A 9727-nucleotide genomic window follows, 5' to 3' on the forward strand; every position below is an offset into this window, starting at 1 on the left:
ACTTTATTTTGCAAAGGGGTCTCCAAACAAGATTTTTCAAGCACAGAGAGTAGAAGTACAGCAAAGTTTCAAAAATTTTATAGCAGTCCTGTGGGCAAAACTAGTTCTGCTTGTTCTTCATGTTGCCCATCAGGAAAGTTATCAAATGGTGGAAAAAGGCTTTAATGTCCGTGGAATGGCTGAAGGCATCACACAAATCTAGTAAGTCTGAATGCAGAAGTGAGAACAAAGAGTTCCGCAGTCAGGTCACTCCAGTTCTCCAGATAATCACACTTCTCTCAGGTCCAGGTTTCTTACAACTGAAATACAGTCAGAGGTGTGATCTGCAGTGACAATTTACTGCCAGACACAATGGCATCAAGAATGGAACAAAATAAAGCAACGGGGGAAAAAATCTCATTTTTCTTTTTCTTATTTTGGAGGTAGCCAGGATTATTATTGCTTTATCAATTTATTACTGCTTCTTCCTTTCTTATCACTGCTGCCAATGAATCACAAATTGCAATTTGTTTGCTCTAAGACACATATTCAGCAGAAGAGTTGTCAAACACTGGCACTGGCTGCCCAGAAAAATGGTTGAGTCACCATTCCTGGAGGGCTTTAAAAGAGATGTAGATTTGACACTTGGGCTCATGGTTTACTGGTGGGCTTGGCAGTTCCAGGTTAATGGTTGGACTTGATGAGCTGGGAGGTTTTTTCCCAACATAAATGACTCCATGACCCTGTATCTACACCTCTGAAAATGGACTGTCCTCAACTCCACGTAGCTAGGAAGGCTTTGTGGCTGGGTCTGCTCTCAAAAATGACACAATGTAGGTCTCAAAGGACTGCATCAAAGGCAGAAACAGGGGGCAGGCACAAAAGCAGCCCCTAGACAAGGGATGAAAGCATCCCTGCCAGCAGCATGAGAGCAGAGAGCTCTGCACACCTGGCACAGGTGAGAGGCTGCATTCTGCAGTGCTGGGGACAAGTTCCCAACCACACACCTCACAGCTTCATTTCATGGAAGGAACAGCACTCAGTTCCTCCCTGCAGTGTACACAGAGCAGAACATGGCTTGTCATCCACCTGCATCCTCCAGGCTGGGAGATTTTAGGGTCTACAACTCTGCCACTCTGGCTTTGTTGTGCTGGTCAGTTCTCTGAAGCCCAGTCTGCAGCTCAGAAATCAGCTGCCCAAAAGAGTTCCCAGGTTTTTCTCAGAAGTCTTACGGACAGAACTTCTTTCAAATAGGCTCAGGTTATTGCAAGGTGCCAATGCCACAGCCCATAAGGCAGCTGCCAACATGATCTCAAGAACAAAGATGGGCTCCTGGCAGTGACAACTCCACAGGATTCCATATCCTACCACAGAGCTATCACAGCTCTCCAACAATCTTTACTTCCTCTGTAGTTGCATATCTTGCATATATTTCCATATCTTTATTTCCCTTTTTTATAGTAGGAAAAGCCCTTAAACCAATATTTGGGGCTATATTGATCTAACAGTAAAACAGGAAATAGAGCTCTTAATATATGTTTGGTAGCAAAAAGATAAACAGATCATTTTCACATGCAGGACACCAATCTAAAGAAAGGAACCCATAAAATGAAAGCACTTGTCTGAACATTAGTCCCATATCACATTGAATTCAAAACTTGGTGTAAAGTAAAAAATGCTATGTCTGATAAGTAACATTTTTTTCCACGGAAGCACTTGTTTCAGAGTTTAACATTTGGTAAAAGTAATACATCAAATTCAAATTAGCTAGGCATGAGATATTGAATTTAACACTGTATATCCTCCTTTCAGCTCTTTCTAGGCAAGATCCTGGGTGAGATTTGCTTATACAGCAGAGCTGAATCGAACTAATGGATTACAAACTCTAAAGAGGAAATAGCTTTTCAAGGGGAATTCTGAGGCTGGACAAGAGAAGCAGAGTAAATTGCTTTGGGAAGACAATCTGGAAGATTTTAAATGTGATCAAACTGGGTCATCCTTGCATTCTATAATTAGTAAACAAACCCACAGTTACTAAGCAGACTAAGAGAAGTCCCTGCAATGGTAATATACATTATGGATCCATGTAGAAGAAAAACCCTTGGGAAAATTAAACTGTGATCTCTCTTCCTAGTCATTTCCCAAGCCTATAACATTCCTGACAGGCATTACCTAGTTTCTTCTTTAGAGAAAAAGTTCTGTTGACAGATTCTTTTTGATATCCCTTTTACAGAGATGGGATCAGTACAAGGCACAGCATTCAGGATGCAGGTACACCAAGACCACAGGGCTTTCTGTTTTATTTTCTCTCTCCTTATAAATCCTAGCATTCCATTTGTTTCTTTTTGAGAGCTGCTGACACTTTCATATTTCTATTCATTATAAATTAATCATAAATAATATCAAACTTTAGCATGAATAGCTAATCCATCCATGCTGTTAACAAAGCCAAACACTCTCTGTTGTAAAGCCAAACAGCAAAACAATGGGAAAAGGCATTTTTCCTTTATGTGCTTTCTCAACAATGCTTCAAGACTATTTAAATTTTCAGTGTGAACTTGAGAGGTGGGCACTGGAAGCTGCTCTCATCCCTTTTTGTTAAATTGAAAGAGGAGAGATTTACTAATCCTAATTGTTGTCTGCTCCCAACTACTTCAGCACAGAGAAAAAAGCTGAACAAACTCATGTGCTGGAATGAAGCCTTGTCCTTCTTAAGTTTAAATTCACGAGTTCTTGACACCAGCTCTCACACATACACATAGCATCTACCATCTCCTCTCACATACTGTGAATATGCATGTTGAATATTAATTTACTACTTTTTCCTCTCTCCTTCTGTGAAAATAATGTACTTTGACCCCACAGCCCTCAGAAACAGAAAACAGAAAATAGAAATTAGCCAGGACTCTCAATTTCCAAAGTTTAAAGCACTCTGGCACCTTGTATGAACTTGAAGACTTTTAAGAACCCAATTACTGGAGTGGCAGATTGCTGCAGATGATTCCTCTGCCTTAAACAGATTCTGTCTGCAAGGATTGCTCAAACCCCACTTTATCTCACACTGTACTTCCTCCTTCCAACGTGCCAGGACCTTCCACATGCTCCAGCTACATGAATATTTGCTCCTCTTAATTTGGTTTTATTTGTCCATCTACATCCCTGAGGGGTCTCTGTCTGACAAAGGCATTTGCATGGCTGGTGAATCGAGGGGAAGGAATGGTTTAAATTCCAAACAGTGTCTGCTTTTGTAGCAATGCATAGCCATGATTTTCTTCTACACCTTAAAATGCCCCAAAATATGGCTTTGCCCTGCTTGGGGTAGAAACAGTTCACACACCATCTGCCTACAGGTTTCACACCTTTACCTGCCCTTAAGTTCACTTATACCTCCTGACCACAACAAATCTGCAATCAGATTTCTTGATAGCAAACAGAGACTGAAGTTATTTGAGGCCACATCCATCCTCTGAGCCAGCAGGACAAGAGTCTGCCTCAAGGTAGAAGATGTTTTGACTCACTAGCCCAAACTCACCGGCCTGGTGACACCCAGCAAAAAAAATAAAAATAAAAATAAACAGTATTTCCTGTGGCAGAACACCACCTTCACATGGTTTTGTGGCACAAGGAATGCCCACGGGGGCTTTTCTGGACCCTTCTCAGCAAAACCACAGAATATAAGCCAACATTCCAGAGACTTATGAAAGACCATTGCTTTTCCAATAATTAACAGCATAAAACACTAAGGATTGTTAAACACATTCTGGGATTGGTTGTTTTTTTTTTTTAATAAAAATAATAAATAAATGGGGAAAAAACAAGATTTGGAAGAGTAATGTAAGCATGCATTTAAGTTAGACACCAAGCTTCTGTTTCCAAGGTCAAATCCATTGGTATTAGCAAGCCACAAGTGATCTTTACCAGGGAGTGTTAGAAATTTTCCACTGCTCTGCAAAGTTCCTGCAGTGTCCCTGAGTACCTGTGGCATAACAATCCTGTGACCAGGAGAGCACAACCAGAGCAGCTGGCAGTGCTGCAGCACAGAGTGCTTGCTAGGGAGCACTTCAGGAGACACGGGATTCCCAGGGCAATGGGATTTCAAGATACATTGCAGATGGAGCTACTCCGCCAGTCGTGCTTTAAAAGATCTTATCCAATTTATTAAAACTAAGAGACTGCTGAAACAAACAAAAACCCCGAGGCATATTGTAGCAATTGTAGCAATTGGCACAGAATTTTCAAACACTTGATCAATTCTAGTCCTGACCTCCACACTCAGAAGTGAAAATAACATTCCCAGTTTTTTTCGGGAGCAAAATGTCCAGCCTTACTACAACAAAAATTAAAATATTAAACCATGTAAATATTATGAAGTCAATGTCTTCCTCTGATGACAAGAGGAAGAAACATCTTCAGGCAATGGTTACAAATGTGACATTGGCCCAGCAATCATCTATTAAATTAGAAAACTACTGCAATTGATTGAGAACACTTGGACTGCACTTACACAGAAAAATCTCATGGGACAAAATACCTTCTCATCAGAAAGGACAGGCTTTTGGAAAGATGGTTTATTCTTAACAGAAACTTAGTGAATTTTCATGCTTTTGAAAATATGATTTATTCTAAACACAAACTTTGTGATTTTTTTCACTTCATTGATCAAATGTATCAGGAAAAAATCCAGTTATTATTGATTTATTGACAGATCTTGGAGACCAGTAAAAGTATTGTTTTTGTATCTTCCAGACCAGGAAGATTCACAGCTTGAAAAGCAACCTTCTGTCACAGAGCAAGTAATAGATTAAATATGAGAAGAGCAATATGCTTTTGTCATCAGAACTTGCTGCAAATGCAGGCATCTGAAGCATTTTTCAGCACTGCAGAGCATATTAAGAGATTAATTCATGTCACTACACACTATATTACATTCCAGGGTAAGTAATTTGCAGTAGATACCAAGTTTCCTACTTTTTTTGCACACAGTTAGCAAACTGAGCTTGTAGTAGGGACTACAGTGAGTCAGAAATGTTCTGGGTTTTGGAAGAAAATGTCAATCCAATGAAACCAAAATGTTTAAAGGGCCATTTGTTCTGCAGCACTAGCACTGTGGCTGGAACAGGGGGTGAGGGATCCCCCCAGAGCTGAGGTCGTGCCCCTCTCCTCACCGTGCTTCAGGGCAAAGGAAGACTCACAGGAGGCACTGCAGGTGCTCCTCTGGCTCCAGTTGCTCCCTGGACTGGAAAACAAGAATTCCTGGATCCCTGTGCACGGGTGTCATGGTTTAACCCCATTCTGAAACTCAGCCCCACACAGCCACTTGCTCAGTCCCATACCAGAGAACAAGAAACTCGAGAAAACACCACAAATCAGAAAATTAAACCTGTATTTCTGCAGTGGTCCCCATGTCATACCTGTAAGTTCACCAGGAACTGCACCAAAGCTCTGGGGCAAATACAGTGGATGAAGAACCCATACTTCAGAGGAATTTATCTATGCTAAATACAGTGTACATTTGCCTGGAAGGGGATAGATTTCTCCTTGACTTACCCATGTCAGTTAAATGTCACTGCTATCTTTGGCTGATAGTGGTAAATAAATGTGATAAAAAAACATGTACAGCCCAGTCAAATGTAGCCTCATTGCAATGAATCAAGGGAAATATTATGAAAAATGTTTGCAATCAAGCCAAGAATATCAACCCATTACATTTTAGTAATTATTGTTATTTTACATATTGGCACCATTTTATCCATATTACATCATTTTACTAATGATTTATGTCACAACGGTTTTCCTTCATGTAAAATTACACATTTCCCAGTGATTTGCTCTCTGACATATTTTGTATTTGAAAATTTCCATTTGCTTTGAATTACAGAAGAAGAGCTAAATTAACCTGGGCAAAAACTTGGCAAAAGGCAGAAACTATAATCGTCAAGTCTAGGTAATCCACATCTGAAAGCTGCTAATCAAAATTGCACAAGCACAGCAAAAATATTGACTGCTCTTCCTATTACCTTGCAAAAATAAACAGATTCATAGCTCTGCTGAGACCTTTGCTCATTAATTGCCTGTGAGAGTTAAATTTGATAACTGAATGTTCTAGTCACACATTATTTTGCCATGTTATAAAATTCTAAAGTGAATTAATCTAATAATGAAAAAAATCCTGACCAATAGAGGTTAAAAGGAAAAGCCATGTTTCACAATCCTGTAGAAAACCTAGTAAATAAATTTCCTTTTAAATCTGCTTGTGAGAAGACTGTAGGCTAAATATTTGTCCCTTGTTCACCCTCCCAAGTCTAAAAGCTTCCATGTATTTACATCAGTCATTCTAATTTTCAAAGCATATCCAAAGACACTCCAAGCAAGTGATGGATAAGTATTTCTTATGAAGATCTTATATCTCGGGTTGAATGGGGCTGAGCCCACAGACAGCTGGTTAAAGAACAGCTCCTGAAGCTCTGAGGCAACAAACTCCTGAGTGTCCCTTGCATCACTAGGATTCTATCTCAGGCAGGAGCACAAATCACCCAGCATTACCCAGCCTCTCCAAGAAATGGGAGGCAAGTGGGGTGGGATTGCTGCTCCTGAAACCACAAATGCATTGTCCAGGGCTGACCTAGAAGTGCACATGAACTCCTGAAGGAGCTTGGACTGAAGAAGAAACCTTTGTGATGGAGATATCAAGACTCACCTGAAAAGTTTTTCTGGCAGAAAAAAAAAAAAAAAAAAAAAAAAAAGAACATATCACAGAGAAGTAGAAAATACTACAAGCTGCATATTATGGGCAAAAAAATTTGGAAGCAGAAGACAAGGGAAACAACTTTGTGCCACTGACTTCTTTCTCATCTTAAAAGAAAAACCTCCTTCTGCAGAGTTAATGAATGGAGAATCAACTGACAGTTGTTCTGCATAAGGCTCTACAACATGACCTTTCTGAAGCCATGTAGCTCCAAGACATTCTTTTAATCGAATTAAAAAAAAAAAAAAAGTGCTCCTGATAAAGAAGAAAAATTCAAGAGGTTGTTAAATTCAGTGTCCAAATGTGGGAAAAAAAATCAAAACATGATCAGAGCATTGTTTTCTGTCTTGTAACAGCTCTCTATTCAACAGGCTCTTCTGATCAACTTTTTCCTCCTTTAGAATAGTCCATGCTTTTTAAATTGCATGGTATATAAGATAAAAGTAATGATGTATGTGTTCTAAACAAGCTGAAAAACACGAGTCAAAGTTTCTCTGAGACAGAAATCAATTTTCTGTAAGTCAGGCAATCACACCTTGTTTGATCTGACAGGCTCTTCCTTTGACAGTAGGAAACACCAGTGCCAGAATATCACTAGACACACAATCAGTGTCAATGATGAGGTTCCCTGTGAAGCATAGTCCTTGAACTTCTGTGGGTGGCACCTCACCAAACTCCCCACCAATTAAAGAGAAAGAGTCCATCCATTAAAGTGCCACAAATCTCTAGGGACAGGGAAGGCATCTTTGAAGATGTCCCACTACACCATTGCCCCGTTTTTAGACTCTTTCCCAAGCATCCTTTTTTGTCTGCCATCAAATAAGCAGGGAATATCGGGCTAGACCAACCTTCAGTTCAATTTTGTGTGGTCAATCCTTATGTGATTAAATAAGACCTATTTTTTAAGTCTTAATCCATACACTATTTAATTTATATGAAAACAAAAAGCCACCTCTTTGATGTGCATTAGAGACATTTGAAGGTACCTTCCAACCCAAACTGTTCTGTGATTCTGTGACACTGCAGATGCAGAGTGGAATCCACACAGAATATATAACAGCCTGCAGTGATGTAAAAACTGGCCCATCCCCAGGGAGCTGCTGGCTAGCTGGCAGCACAGGCAGCAAGTGCCACACAGGAGGGCTCTGCAGCAGGGAGGGAGGAGCAGAGATGATCAGCACGTTCCCGGGGCTCAAGCATCTCACAGGAGATGGTCTGTGCAAAAAGGAGCAGCATCCTGGCAGACAGAGAGCATGGAACTCCTGTCAAACACCACAGTGGCCAAAACACTGAGTTATGCACTGTTTACTTCCTCTCACTTCCACCACTGGCTTTCTATCAGCATCCTCTAAGGCATAAAAATGACAAGTCTGAATCATACCTTGGTCAGCTTTCACTGGATTTGTCAGTGAAGCAGAGACATTACACACACGGGGGATTCAATTCACTCTGGGAATACAAAGCAGCACAAAATTATCTTTTCCTTGCAGGACACCAACTCATCGATTATGCTCACGAAGAAGAGCTATTGCACTTGTGGCTGCAGCTCTCTGGCTACAGAGAGCAGCACACAACTTTCCCAGGCATTTATTGTCCTGGGGAAGGCTGGGAGAAGCTCAGAGAAAAGAATGAGAAACAGTTCTTATCTCCACTTGCTGCACTGTTGTTGTGCAATGTGGAATGTGTAATGGAGATTTGTTTACCAAAGGGTGATTTCTTAATTGGCCACTGGTGATGGTGTTTTGGATTTCAAGGACCAATCTGGTCTGACTGTATCGGACCGTCTGTAAGGGTGATGAGTTTCTTAATAAGTGTAAATATGTAATGTAATGTAATATAAATAATGTAGTGTAGTATAATATAGTATAGTATAGTAGTACAGTATAGTATAATAATACAATAATATGAGACTGATCAGCCTCCTGGAACCACGGAGTCAATGCTGCTGACCAGCCTCGCGTCGGGGACGCCCTGCTACGACGTGCCCTGGCACACAGACAGCTGCACGCTGTCCCTTGCCTCTGAGGATGTTGTGTTCTCAAGCACAGCCACGTGGAAACCAAGGGCAGGAATTTTTGCTCTGATGTTCTAGATTGAGCCCCACAAGATAAAGGAAGAACTTCAACTTCCATCATATCAAGAGCTACCACTAAACCAACAGAATAGTGCAAGTATCTTAGAAACTAGACAACCCATAAAATAACAACCCCATTTATATATATATTTAAGAGCTCAGCTTTATCACCCACCTTAAAAGTGCTGGCTTCTCATCAAATCAGCAACTGTTCTTCAGCAGAAGCAGAGACAGCTTGCCTGAAACATGTTGTGATTTGCTAAGCTCTGTAAATATAAACTAAAAAGGTATAAAAATATGCTTATGAAAAATACATAGCCAAAAAAAAATATGAAGAAAAGTATACATAGCAAAACAAGTGAGCTATAAATGCAAATGATGCTGCAGAATTTAGGACATTGTATAAAATAAACAGATTTAACCATTTATATGGGATACTCAGAAAAACCTCACTTTCTATTGTTGACAGATGAAGAGGATTTAATTAACAGCAGGGGAAGAGTGGAGGGCAAATTATCCCCAGTTTGACGGAAAAAAAATTATTTTTAGTCAAAAGATTTAAAACTTTGACTAGTGTAAATTCTCCTGCTTCAAATCTTCATTCAGCTTCTTACAGATGGAAGGAGGAAACAAAATCCTCTGAGGGAAGCTCTTCTTTTATTGCTCCAGCAATGTTCTTCCTTCATGTTCTTCCTTCACAAACTTGTCCTGACTATTACTAGAGACAGAGTGCAGAGATAGGGGAACCTTGCTTTTGTCTCATGTGACAACTTCTGTATCAAAAACTCCTAAAAACAAGAAATCCTGAGGCCTACAAAATCTTTGTATCCTCGAGTGTAGGAATCCAAATGCAACAGGAAGAATAAACAGAAGTATTTTTTATTGATTTCTGTGGACATTACATGGGACACTTGAGACCTCAGCACAAA

The sequence above is a fragment of the Vidua chalybeata genome, chromosome 14 (genome assembly GCF_026979565.1).
Source record: "Vidua chalybeata isolate OUT-0048 chromosome 14, bVidCha1 merged haplotype, whole genome shotgun sequence".
NCBI classification, from domain to species: Eukaryota; Metazoa; Chordata; class Aves; order Passeriformes; family Viduidae; genus Vidua; species Vidua chalybeata.